This window comes from Haemaphysalis longicornis, unplaced genomic scaffold (genome assembly GCF_048455015.1).
Source record: "Haemaphysalis longicornis isolate Haplotype H1 unplaced genomic scaffold, Haemaphysalis longicornis Haplotype H1 scaffold_12, whole genome shotgun sequence".
In the NCBI taxonomy this organism is placed as follows: domain Eukaryota; kingdom Metazoa; phylum Arthropoda; class Arachnida; order Ixodida; family Ixodidae; genus Haemaphysalis; species Haemaphysalis longicornis.
This window is the reverse complement of record NW_027526225.1, coordinates 114,606,090-114,619,904: the sequence shown is the minus strand read 5'-3', so window position 1 is coordinate 114,619,904 and position 13,815 is coordinate 114,606,090. Positions and strand designations below refer to the sequence as shown.

The following is a 13,815-nucleotide window of genomic DNA, read 5'->3' as shown; positions in this document are numbered from 1 at the left end:
GCCACATCTTTACCTCTGGAAACAAGCATGAAACAGCATTAAACAACTCTACAAAACATTAAAAAGCATGATTCAATAAATGTTTAAAATGATGTAAGCCCCCCCCCCCCCCCCCCCCCCCCCCCCCCCCCCCCCCCCCCCTTCCCCTTATCACAATTTTCATTTATCCTTCTCAGTTTTCTAAAAACCTCCTCCTCATAAAGTAAGGATTTGTGGGGGGTATATCTGCAGTTCAAGATGCAAGGTATTAGTCGAGTTCACTTATAACAACACCATGTACAGTCTACGCTTGTTACAGCGGATCTGGCAAATACGGACTTCTGGTTAAGGGGGGACGTGGCTTTCAAAATCAACTTTTTTATTTCTGAGTGGATTTTGATGAAAATTGGCACAGCAACTGGAAATGTTTCTGTGATAACACCATAAAAATTTTAAGACAATATTTTGATAAATTTTCTATTTATTAAATTTTCTTTCTGTTCCACTTGTACCGAGCTTGAGCGACTTATAAAACACGATAGAAAACTTGTTCGAAGTGCTTTGCATTCCCAAATGAATGGGCGAGGTCGTGACAGTTTTAGAATTTTTTTTTTTTACAAAACAATATTTTTTAGTTTTCATTTTTTTAGAGGTTAAAGGGGCACTGACACAAAAATTTAGCATCTTGTTTTTTTTTTTGTTGCGATAAGTAGCTAGTGACCTACTTATAAGCTGTAGAAACCTCATTTGCTTCAGCGTGCGACGGTTGTTTAATTAGAGGGATTTTAAATGTGGCCAGTCGCAGTTTCGGTTTCAGCGAGTGCCGCGAATCGATGGATTTTGTGGATTTTGTGTGAACAAAGCTGACCACGTGACCGTCGGAGGGGATATCACAGAGCAGAGCCGCCGTAGCACTGTCGAATCCGCATCGACGGCAGTTTCTGCGAATGCCCCCACGTACTGATCTCGTGAGGCGCTTAATTAAAAAGCGACCGTGGATGTGACGCAGGCGCTGCGAGTGCAAATGCTACCGCGGCTAAAGAACGACGCGCGACGCTCGAGGCGGGGGGTGGCAAGACGCGCGCTGGGAGCAGCCGGCCGGTCTGCCTACAGGTCCGCCTACAGATGTGTTCGGCTCAGCACTGCGGCGGATATTCGAGTGCCGCTCTCGTAAGCGGTGCAGATGACAATTTTTAATGCAACCCGCCATCGCATCATTAACTCCTTTCTAATTTAAGCCACTATGGTCGGGACTTGGGGACAATTTTGTGCAGCGGTGCAGCTACCTGCGCCGGCCTGGGCCACTTCGCGGCCGTGGCCGCCGCCTGCACAGCGACCGTGCGGCTAGCTCAGTGGGCTTTTCGTGCCTCCGGCGCGTTTTCGCATCCAATGGTAATAAACAGTAATAGAAACAGAGTGCCTGGAATCGCTGTAGAACTTTGGTCGCGGCCAGCTGCCCGATTAGCTGACATTTCGAAATCACGGCGCCTCCGCCGCCAACGATCGGGTCATTCGTTCTCGAGAGCAGAAGCTCCGCCCTCCGGCCCTCCAATTGGAGCGGCGAGCCGGGCGAGCCCGCGTAAAACGCCGGTAGTGCGGAAGCGGCAAACACAAACTCGTGACGTGTTTGGATGTTGTTTATTTACAATTGCGCGTGGTCCTCTGCTGGCTGCTCGGTTGCGTTTCGCACACTTCAAAATTGATTTTAAATATGTTCTAGGCTGTATTCGCCGCTGATATTTTGCAGATGATGTATGTGTTCCCACCAATCTATCTCCAACGTTATCTCGCCTTCAAAATTTTGTGTCAGTGCCCCTTTAATGTGCAACAGACATGTCGACTGTGAACGACTATTTGAATAAAAAAGTCACAAAAAACAAATCTGGAAAACCAAAAGTGTCACGACCTGAACTGTTCATCAAGGAATGTAATGCAAGAAATGGAATCAAAATAGACCCAGTGGTCACGAAGAAATCCCTGGTACAAGCGACATAGGTGGCAAAAAAAACTGTTTTGAGAAAACGGCTTCCGAAGTTGCAACATAGGTTTCACTTATCAAAAGTCGCCACGGTTGCAGCCTTTCATGTCCTTTTGAACATGGGCTTCTGGAAGGCCTTGCCTTGAAATTGGAGTGCCTTTTACAGCCTTTCTCTTTCCAGAAAACATCATTTTCAGCTCCTCCGTGAAGAGTACATACCCCCTTTGCAAACCAAACGGAGGGGAAGATGGGTTTCAATGGGCTTTCAATGCAAAGTAGGTTAGCTGGTTGGCTGTATCGCACTGGACAACCTCCTTTTGCAGTGTTGTCACCATGGCAACAAGTTAAGCATTTTTTTTACTTAAATTTGAACATTTTTGGCTTTTTTTATGTTTCATCTTGCTTGGCACAGCAACTTAGTACTCATACGTGCAGGTGTTCATTGCCAAAAGTTTGCATACCACAAGGTTGAAAATGAGCTACTTTGAAGCTTGGTAGAATATTCTGCATAACTCCCAACTTCAATGCAAGAGCACATTTTTTTACTACTTTTGACATTCAAGGCATCCAATATTTCTCGCAGCACAGCCAGTATGCCCTAAGCAATGGTATCAATAATTTCCCTAAAAAATCACTGTTAAATGCTGCCACAGTTACGTACATTTTTAACGCAGAGAGCATATTTTTATTCCTATATTACTAACTCAAACCTGTTTGCATGAAAATTACAAGTGCACGGGAAACGTTGCGCAAGAAAGGCGATATGGCTCGCGCGCATCGCAGCGCACGCTTACCGCGACATATCGAACTTTGATTATACCAGATATGGCTGGTCAGGTCGCTTTTAAGATTAAATCTAACGTCGCAGGCATTAATTACAACTACTGGCATTCAATCGTAACCGGTTGCCCAGTCATGTGATGCTCCAATGCGCGTCGGCTATGCCGTGCGCGCCGCAGCGTTTGACGCGACGACCGTTTCTTTCTCAAGGCTAGCGAGCCCACAGTCAAGACACAGCAATAACTAAGCGTGTAAACATCGCAAATCCGACTAAAAGTTCACTTCACGAACCGCTATCACAAGCGCGCACACCGCGTCACCCTCCAAGGTCTGGCGACGGTAGAGTCACGCACACCACGAAGCGTTCGATGACCTCCGCCTTTCGAGCCACACAACTTCCCGTAATCTGGCTCGTTATCTCTGGCATTCCCATCGCGATAACGTCCGTGTTGAATACCACAGATTTAACAGAAACTCGGCCGAGCGAAGCGGCGAAAATGAACTCAATCCGCTCGCTACGCAGCTCAGGCGGCCGCCATCTTGCGTTGCGCCCGCAACATCCAATCAGGAGGGTCGTTGTTCTGCGCCCCGACCGGAGGACCAATAGCGCTTCAGCATCTATTTCTAGCTTCGTTTGTGCGTCGTTTCTTTTCTGCTGTTTGTGCGTTTGTGAATGAACGAAGATACAAGAGACAAGCGGAACCGGAAAGACGATCGCTCGGCCGATCTAAGCATATCAAAATGGCCGCGCCCGGTGGCACCGTTGCGGAGATAGAGCGCTCCGAAAATTGCCGTTTTTTCGCCCTTTTGCGCTGATAGTTTGTCACCGCGCCTGACAAAAGTATTTTTTTATGCCACTTTGCGACGCTTTTCAGCGTAAAAACTTTGCAGACGCACAGAATAGGAAACACAGAAGCCGAATATGTGGGTTTCAAAAAAACGATGTTTTGGTCATTTTTCCGAAGTTGAAAGCCGCGTCCCCCCTTAAAACAGACCATTTCAGTAGGTTTGTTTGGTCCCCACAAATTTTAAGTGGAGTTGACTGCACATAACGAACCCGGCTATATCACACTACCGGCTACAACAGCCAAATTTTTGGCGAAAATTGTTTTGACCGAATGATAATAGCGAACTTCCGCAGTGCCGGCACCTGGTATGTATGATACAGCCCCTCAGGGACTATGTTTCGGACAAGGACCTTTCGCTCAGCTATGTGAAGCACCTATAGATACTCTTGGAAAAGACTTGTGCCAGCTTCGCAAAGCAAACAAAGCCCACCGACTATCGCATCTTTTCTGCAAATAAGTACTAGTACGATCTTGCTTGTATGCGAATAAAATGTTTTAATCTCTGTTTTGTCTTTTTTTCCAGTGCACGTCACTTATAGCAATTATCTGTTGTAACGATAAGTTTTCCTTGGCACTTGGATATTATGTGTGGACTATACTGCAATAGGGGGGAAAAAATCCCCACAGTTCTAGTAAAACTCAGTATTGAACATTGAAGCACATCACTTGCATCTCATGGCAAGCAACGCCAAGCAATGTCTGCAAGTTGTCAAGGTGTTCAAATTTGTCCTCACTTTCGAAATATTGTGAACTCTCAACACATGCACACACAGCATGCACTGTACCTGACGCTCCAGGTAGAGCTCTCTCGTTGGCCTTGGCTTGACAACTTCCCCAGATATCACTAAACAGAGGAGAGAACCAGGAAACAAGCAGTTTGGACAACTGCAAACAAGGCCAGTCTGCCAGTCTACTTAGAAGGGCAGGCAGGACGGCCTGCCAGTGAAGCTCAAAAATGGTTGAAAACCGTTTACCAAATAAGTGCGAGATAGTCACAACCTAGAATGACACGGCTCACAAGAATCGTTAATAGAGAAGTGTTTGTAGACAAAAATGCAAGCTTATTCACTTCCACTTGCAACGGTACAAATTAAAAGCACAATTTAGGGTGCGTTCCAATTTCCCCTTCAGATGGATTCGTTGCAGTCTTTGCGGACAGTGCGCCATGTTAAGCCACGTTCCAATTTGAACAAAGCCGGCAATGAAGACTGCTTCACAGAGACAGCATCGTAGTCAGCAACGATGCAGAGTACCTTCATGTCTAAACTAATAAGTGACGTCAGCACCACCTTTTCACGTATCAATGTTGTAACAAACTATCTTGTTCTTTCATTTGAATATTTCACATAGTTTAATAGGGGTGAAGATGCTTTTGACAAACAAGACATAATTATCTGTCACTCCTATTCCTAAAAATTGTATTATGCAGATAATATACGGGGCATTTTTCTTGCCCTTTTCTGGTGTGCTGGGTCAGATTTTGCCACTACGAATTTCCGCTTCAACAAAATTTTTCGCACGTCCTGTCAGTTTCGTTGTAGTGGGATTTAACTGTAGCAGGGTTCAAATCCACTCTTGTCCTTCCAAATATATTTATCCCAACAGAGCATTGACAGTCATTCTTCTTCCCAGTGGAAGGGCACTAAATATTTTGTTGATCCTGCGTCTGCAGTGTTAGCTATTTCCAATCATCAATCCATCCATTCCAGCACTTGTCAGCTAAGATTACGTTCTGCTCCCAAGCGGACCTTCCACATCATCGTTTCTTGTTCCCCACCAGGTCTGCAACGTTTACAGTTTAAAAATAAAGCGCATGTTTCCAAAAAGCAGCCACATGTTTCAAAGCAGAGGTTTTTCAAAAGTTCCTGCCTACCGGCCCACTGCTCCGCCCCGAGTGACACCAGCATGTCGCCCTGCTCAACAATGGCCTCGTCCAAGCTCATTGTCGTCACACCTGCAAACAAACAGCATCACCATGTCACAAGCCAGCCCGAGGAAATTTCCTAATATTATTTCAAAGCATCACCCCCTTATCGGGCTGGATGTAACCCTTTCCATAAAACCCCAATGCTTCCTGCCTTTTTCACACCACACCTGCTGCAAAGCTTAGCAAAGGAATTTTAACATTTTTCCTCCTGAAGAACGCATATCCACTTTTAAAATTGGTGCTTCAGAAGCCATTGCAACACCTAGGCTATGAACCTGGGCTATAGATGTATTTTCAAGTAACTAAAAAAAATGTCTTTCAGAGCTGGAAGAGTTGTGGCCTTGAGTTACCAAAGGCAAGTTCCAGCTCTCAAATATGTATTTTGTCTTCACGCATTGATGGTGAAAATATATTCCCATATAAACAAGCTAGCTTTAGTGTGAGTAAATCTTCTAAAACATAGCTACAAAAGTCAGAATAACTTTGGCACTAAGGACCTACAATATCTCAGTGTTAATGTACTAGTGCTCGATAAGAAAACAGCACAAAAATTTAAAACAAAAGAATCAGAAAAGATGGCAAAGCAGTGGAAGTAACTTTTTTTTTAATGTGGGTTTCCCACGTGTTAAGAATTCATGATGTATATTTGACTGCTCCCCCTCGTTACTCAGAAGAGTTATAACTATCGAAAGATTTATAGCAGTTTATGGACAGCATGCTAGTGGCTGGTATGACGAGCATGTTGTTGCAAGCACTAACATGTAAACGCTGATCTCCTCACTCAGGCCACCATATTGCCAAGAAACTTCTTTTCAGCGATTAAATTTATAATAAATACAAGTAGTGTTCCACTTTAGCTGACATACACGTGTTTCGCTCAAGGCTTGCATGCCTTGCGCTTTATTACACAACCCTGGAATAGTGCAGGAAAGCCAACCAACCGGGGCAAGTCATGCAATGAAACTTGAAAGTTTGCATTGCGGCAGAGCCAGTACATTTTGAATATTCTAGCACTTTGAATATTGCAGACAGTAAAACAGCTCCATGAATTAGCACTACTCACAAGACGTTTGTAGAAAATTTGTTACCCTCTTAAGTACGGTCAAGCTATATTTGTGGTACTACAGTTTAACCTCGATTATACGTCCCCCCAGTCTTACAATGACCCCCTTCTTACAACGGAGCACCATGGTCCCGCAAACTCTCCATAGAAACAATGCATTAAAAAAAATCCTGATGATACGACGCTCTGGTGCACGCAGTCTCCTCTATACTAGGGACAGTGGCGGGAATAAACCGGCATTTTTCCTACCTGTTACCGAAGCGGCCACTGGCCACTTGGGTAACTCAAGCAGGCATGCGGGTACTGGCGGGTGGGAGCTTAACGCAACCTTTGACAGCCCAACACGGCAGCAGTGCACCAACGCGGAGGAGTTAGCTGTCCCATCGAGCTGACAAATGTAAAAAAAAGATACGACGCAACCTCACTGCCGGACACCCACTTCCCTCACCTGCACAATCAAAGTTTCTCCCATTCACGATGCTCCCCCCCTCCCCCCCCCCTCTTTGCTCAATGCTTATTCGTGTCCTTGAAAGTTGCATTGTCGCTCGGTTCCTTTTTTTCCTGCCTTTTTCCATCGCGCTGCGTCATACTATTGTCTGTTTCACTTGGCCTTGGCAGTTTAGCACACTCGCCTTGCCCCAGCAAGGCGCAGGGCTGGCAGGCTAGCGCAGACGTCATGGAGGAGGAGGAGGAGGAGGGGGCACAAAATAGGCATTTGCTTCTTTTTTTTTTAGCAACTTGGTATTTTATCTAAAGGTTCACAAATTACACAAGAATGAGCTAGATATTGCAGGTTAAAGAAGTTATTAGCCCACCTGACACCCAAGACTGTGTACTAGGCTAACATTTACCCGTACCCCAACCATACGACACCGGTCATACGACGCTTTAGCGCGGTCCCTTGAAAGTCGTATTATCAAGGTTCCACTGTATGTACATATGAACTTGAAACCTGTAAACTGTCACCCCATTCCCCAGTAAGTACATTTTTGCAACGAAAACCCACCAACTGCATAGCTATGCAAGCTTTGTTCAAGCATCTGTGACGACCACCCCAGGGTTCGTACAGGCTTCAAAAGCAAGAATTCAAGGGTTTTCAAGGACTTTCAAGGACCAGAAAACACATTTTCAAGGTCCCAATCTAATGTTTTATCTGAGATAAATTTATAACTTATTCAACACAATTCAAAAGTTTTTTTATTGCACAATACCTAAGCACATTAGTGCACATTTACATAGGCGCTAACGCGTTCATGAATGGTCCCCCACCTTTTTTTATTTCATGATTAGTGTTCTTCGTTTTTCTTGCTGTTTTGCTCAGGCTGTCTTATTTCAAAACTTGGTTAATCCTGCCTGCATCTCTTGCTTTGTCAGCAAGGGTATCAGATGAAATTAAATGGCGAGTGTTGCTGCAAGGCAGGACAAACTATGTACACGTCTGCCATTTGCACGTAAAAGCAAACGCAGATGGAGCATAAGAACACAGCAAACATGCAATGAGCGAGCGTCCACAGACTAGATGGAAGATGCAAGATGGAGAACACAAGCCGGCTTTCACTGGATTATATCCTGACATGGCTTGGATTGAGAAGTGCCTGCTTGCAATGTTTCCTTGTAATTAAAATTCACCAAACTTGTAGCAGTTTCACGCAATACACTGAAATTAGATTGTTGCAATGTTTCTTTACATTTGTTAACACCTAAAATCCACGACAAAACACTTTAAATTCTCGTGAAAAGACAGGGCCATTGATTCTCTCCAGGAAAATCAAGGGTTTTCAAGGACCATTTAAAAATTCCAGGACTTTCAAGGCCTTGAAATAGGCACTTCTAAATTCAAGGGTTTTCAAGGTTTTCAAGGACCTGTGCGAACCCTGCCACCCACACATCGCTGATCCAACTCCACAGCAAGTTCATAATACCATACAACTGGACAACCAGAATACTGGAATTCCTTGGCAAGTAACCTTTTCGGTCTAACCCTTTAAGCGCCCAGTGACTTTGGGATTTACAACAGAGCGTAAACAACAAAAGGGCCCAACAACCACTCTTTACAGTCATCAGCCGCAAAGCCAACACCGCGAAAAATGCGCACAACTACAGCACTGAACATGCCAGGAGAAACCATAAGGAAAAACCACTGGGTGCATTATCTTTCAAAAGGGAATAAGGGGCCTAAAAACATACATGCAAACCACACTAGCACGCAACAGACTACGTACTTTCTTCCACGTATGTTCCGATGAAAGGCGCTTCCTCAACTGATGCAGCCACGGGCACTGCCTCCTCTGCTACAGGCAGGTCAGCAGTGCCAGCCGCGGCCTGGGCCCCAACAGCATCGGCTGCAGAACCATTGCGCCTCCTTTGCTGCCCTTTCCTTCTCGCTCTGGACACACACAAACCCTTTGGCCGAGCAGGCCTTCTCCGCTTGGGGCCCTCAGCCTGCACCAAAGAAACAAACACAAGAACCGATTAACTCTTTCGCTACCGCGCCTATCAAAATCAATCAATTTGATCGATACTTTTGGGAGCGCCTTTTCATAGCGTTCCAGGCGTTTCTCAAACAAGTAAAGCTGTTCGGAGTTAGATCAGAAAATGGCCTTTCAAAATGTTTTGTTTTCATTTTTGCAACGGAAACGTGATTTTTTAACACGCTTTTGAATCACCTGGGTGTGGAAAAGGGGCGTGGTCATCGCGCGTCACGGCTACCAGCGAAGAATGCGTGCAACTCGTAATTACTCTGCACCAGCACTTGTTTTTTGCTTTCAGGGCGTGAATGGGGAACTAGCAAACGATTTTCAATCGTCAGGTTCGCACTCTGACAGTAATAATCCCAAAAATCGGCTGAAAATGTCAAGCAGTGCCTGGTTGCAAAGCTACTTTATGATTTTAGGCAGTTTTATTGCCTTGGCACACGTTGTTCTAAGTACTGTGATAGTTCTACTTACCCCAGGACCATTCGCAAACAGTTTACAACAGTTTCGGACTACGCAGTTACCAAACTTCAAGGCTACCTGCCATGGTGCCTGAAGCGTCCGCGACTGATCCTCGAACAAAGCACGGCGCTCCTGATTTCCCCCCACCCTAACCCAATTTCTACGATAAGAACTTCAGATGCAAGTTGCCAGATATCTGTTCCGCAGAGGACAGCACTTCAAACCGGCCTTACACTGCCAGCTGTTCGCCTTCCAGTTTCGTTTCCATGCGAGGGTATATCCGGGTGTCTAATGTTGCTGCTTAGTTGAAATATCTATTCGGACGAAGTCTCTGATAAGTTTTTGTACTGTTTCATTTGAAAAATGTTAGGCGGCGCTGCAATACAGGAGGCTCGTTGTGCTGATCTTTTTCAGCGCGCAACTGCTACTCGCAGGGGTGAGACAGCCCAAAGAGATTTGGGAGCAGTTTTCGGAGCAGCAAAATTTCGATTTTGGAGCACAAGAATCTTGATTTGGAGCAGGTAGGGACATTTAATAGATCGTCTTGCGAGCTTAAAAAATCATAATTTCAGCAATTTGAAGGGTCAAGTACACATTCCAATCAGTTTTGAATACCCAGAACACTGGAACAGCCTTACGCGAAAGAATTTTTTAAAAGTATCACAAAGTTCTAACTGCACTACCTTTTTCCTAACTAGTGATTTTGTGTTGCGGATGTACGCAACACTGACAACAAAACTGCCGTTAACATTATCAAATTTGTGTACGAGATTTCGGCGCACGTTCAAGATCCCCAGGTGGTCAAAATTAATCCGGAGCCCTCCACTACGGCGCGCCTCATCGCCTGCGTTGCGTCGGCGCGTTAAACCCTACAATCAATCAATCAATCAACATTATCAAATTTAAGGGCTCTGCAATTGTGGCGTGTTTTCTTGCCATTTTAATGCTAACATTATTATTTTTGTAATCCCAGGCTGCGTTTTATGAACGAGTGTAGTCACGGCAACAGTTGAGCAACTTCGAGATAACGGTCACATAGCCCAACCAGCCTACCCGTTGCAGTCCGTGGGGCGCACGTCCACCCGGTAATCATTTGAGTAGCGTTACTGTTTAGCCACGTAGATTTGGGCATTAAATTTCACTTCGCATACACCAAGTGTTATTAGTCGCGTGCTATGAAACCATGCAGTCTTGCAGATATTGGGTGCTGCCTGGACAGGTTGCGGCGCCGCAGCGCAGCCCGCAACTTTCGTGCCAACCGTTCCCTCCCGGGCCGAGGCTCGCGATCGCGCTTCGAAGCACAGCAACACCTCAGCATTTTATAACACCACAACGAGCCAAAAAGTTCAATTCATGAACCCGATTATAGACGCACGCACCGCGTTTCGCACTCAAGGACAAACCACGTCGAAGTCATAGACCCCACATTTCAAAACTTTTTTACAAGCCGCGCAACTTCTCGTAATCTCGCACCAATCTCAAACCATATCCTCGCGTTAACGTCACTGTTCAGAGCCACGATTGATAGAATGAATAGACTGAAACACAGCTGATAGCGTAAAAAAAAAAAAAAACAGGGAAAATATCGGCGATGCACAGTGAGCGCGTGAAGTAGGCAGTAGCAGGCAGATCAGGCGGCGGCCATGTTTGTAGCCACAGCGATGCCTAATCGGGAAGGCCGTTTCAGCGAACCCGGACAGAAAGCCAATCGTGTTTTAGAAGCTATCGTTTGCTTCATTTCAGTCTTTCTATTTTTGCCATTTCTGTTGACCGACAATAAAAGCGGTCACTGGGATGCGGGAGGCTTTCGTCCCCGCCGGAACTGACATGAGCATCAAAATCCGTGCCTTTCAGGCTCTTCTGGAGCAGCTTGGCGCAGGAAAATGGAATTGTATCAAAAAGGCGCAATATGCGCAGCTGTCTCACCCCTGTACTCGGCCAAAGATCGCAGGGCACAATTCTAGCTCATCGTACCTCATTTTTGCGAGCAAGGCTACAATTGCGAGTAAGAAGATGATAATAAAGCTCAGCTTTATGTTTTGAGAGATAACTGACCGCAAACGACAACAAGCATCAGCCACCGCGTTCCGTTTTCAACTTCATGCATGTTTTTTTCCGCATCGCGTGCTTGTCCCAAATATTGTGCTCGCTGTAAATGCAAAGTCAGCCATTGAAAAGATGTTTTTACGTTATGTGGGGGCAAATTGGTGCCTCTGATAATGACAAACCGCCAGATTTATTCCAGGGAACCAGCCGAAATTGCATTTTTTGAATTGGAGGTTGGGCTTTACCGCATGACACGAGCACCGTGCATGCTAACATTTTTTTTTTTTTATATATATCTGACAAACTGTTCCGCGCAAGTCAACATTTTTTCTAGGGCGTGTTTTTGAAATGTTTCCCTACAAAATGTATATTCTAATCTTTTTCTGCTACCGGTGGTTTGATATAAACAACTCCTTTTTTATCATTTTTTTCGACAACTTGACAAAAATTTTGGTTTTTTACAACTATGATATATAAAAACCAATAAAAAACTGGTATTATTGGAAATGCCGTTAAATAATCTGCATTTTGTGCTCCTGCAATTAGTGCCTAACCAATTTTTTAGCAGAAAAAAAAATGTTTTCTTGGACCCCTAAAATTAGTCAATTTTCCGGCGGTAGCGAAAGAGTTAACAGGAGATATGTCCGGTAAACAGAAGATACGAAAAAGAAGCCCTGTATTGACACAAATGGCCCACTTTTCAATGCTTGTAGTCTTTGCTGCAAAAAGGACAACTTATAGCGCGCTTAGCAAAAGAACAAGTGGGACTCTCACTGTGGACTTTTCCTTGGGAAATCCAGTCAGAATCTTTGAACCCACAACAGAATGCATTTACGGTAGGTACTGACAATGCCCGAGGTCAAAATTTTTTGCTAGTGCAATTGAAACAAACATTTGTGCGGAATCAAGCTGAAGACAGCAAGCTGGCAATCATAACGACGACGTGCTTTATCCTGGTTTCATATGTCTTTTCACCATGAAAAACCCCACATATGGTGCACATTGTGCAGAAAAGTTGGAATGATGCAAGCGGTTTGAAAGATGACAGCGAAAGCTTACAAACAAGACCCACCAATCAAGTTTTTGGGAAGGAAAAAAAGGTCCAGGAAGACGCACTTTGTTATCCTGCAAATGTGTCTGCAAACCCCAACATGGCAACTACACATTTAGTTAAAAGCCAAATAAATAACTGGTCAAAATGTCTCTTGCACTTCTTCTGGAACAATGTCAACGCCAACGTATCCTTCACAATCCATCCCCCATTCCCACCAAGAAAAGTTATCACTATAGCAAGAGTAACATTAGGCTGCCAATGACACTTCAGAATTCTAGCCCACTTTGTTACGAAACTAGGGAGCCAGAATGCCTTCTCAGCTGCTTCAATCACCACTTGAAAGGCCATGCACATCTTAACTGACAATGTTCTACCACCTCAAAAAAAAAAAAAAGTATGGACGCATGGTTGGTACTTAGCATTGCGCACTACCTGTACTTGTATACTTGAGCTTCGCTTCCTTAGAGCAGTTTAGTCCAAAACCGTCTAATGTGCTGCACCAACACTACCACAAACTTGGACAGAGAAGGCAACTAGCCAAAGAACTTGCAGTTCACGGCATTGAAGCTTCAAGACGTGTTCAGCACTTTCAAGACGACACAACACCGTTCAAGCATGGCCATGAATTCCTGCACCCTCTCGGGGAGAGTTGAAAGACAGCTCAACAGCCAGCTTGGCCACATCATACCTCAGAAGTCGGGACAGGCTGATCGCCAAGTTCTTCTCCCGCACGCTGACTGCCCCCTTCAGTGGACCGATCCGCGAGTTCTGCAGGCAGCTCGAGCTCTTGAACACCAAGTTCAGACTCCGTGGCTTCAGCAGAGGGCTGCTTTGCTGCTTGCTGACCAACCAACCCTTGCACAGCAGGTGGCTCTGAAGTTCCTGCCTGGTGATCACCACGTTCCGCACGTTGGTCCCCCAGTCTGGTCTCGGTAGGCAGCTGTTTCTCTTCCAGATGGTCGCCCAGTTCTACCTCTGCGGTTTCCTCGGTGGTCTCCTCTGCCATAGGGTCAATGCCAAGTATCTCCTCAACAGGGGACTCTGCAATGCCAACTATCTCCTCGGCAGGGGGCTCTGATGTAGGGAAAGAAGCTGAAAAGGCAAAACAAGAAAAGAAGGACAGAGAGGAGACTTCAATGGCTACTTTTAAGACGAGCCCAGCTGGTGGTACCGATGCTGCAATGTTAAGTGCCACAACTTGCTA

At 45.3% G+C, this 13,815-nt stretch overlaps 1 protein-coding gene across 1 annotated transcript in view; it reads right to left on the bottom strand.

Moving 5' to 3' along the window:
- LOC144163317 (uncharacterized) overlaps nt 1-5,539 on the bottom strand; it is a gene marked incomplete in the record, with an annotated part of 101,978 nt that extends 96,439 nt beyond the window's left edge. Inside the window, 2 exon segments of the mRNA XM_077694246.1 lie at nt 4,371-4,429; nt 5,459-5,539.
- Between the last annotated feature and the right edge of the window lie 8,276 nt (nt 5,540-13,815).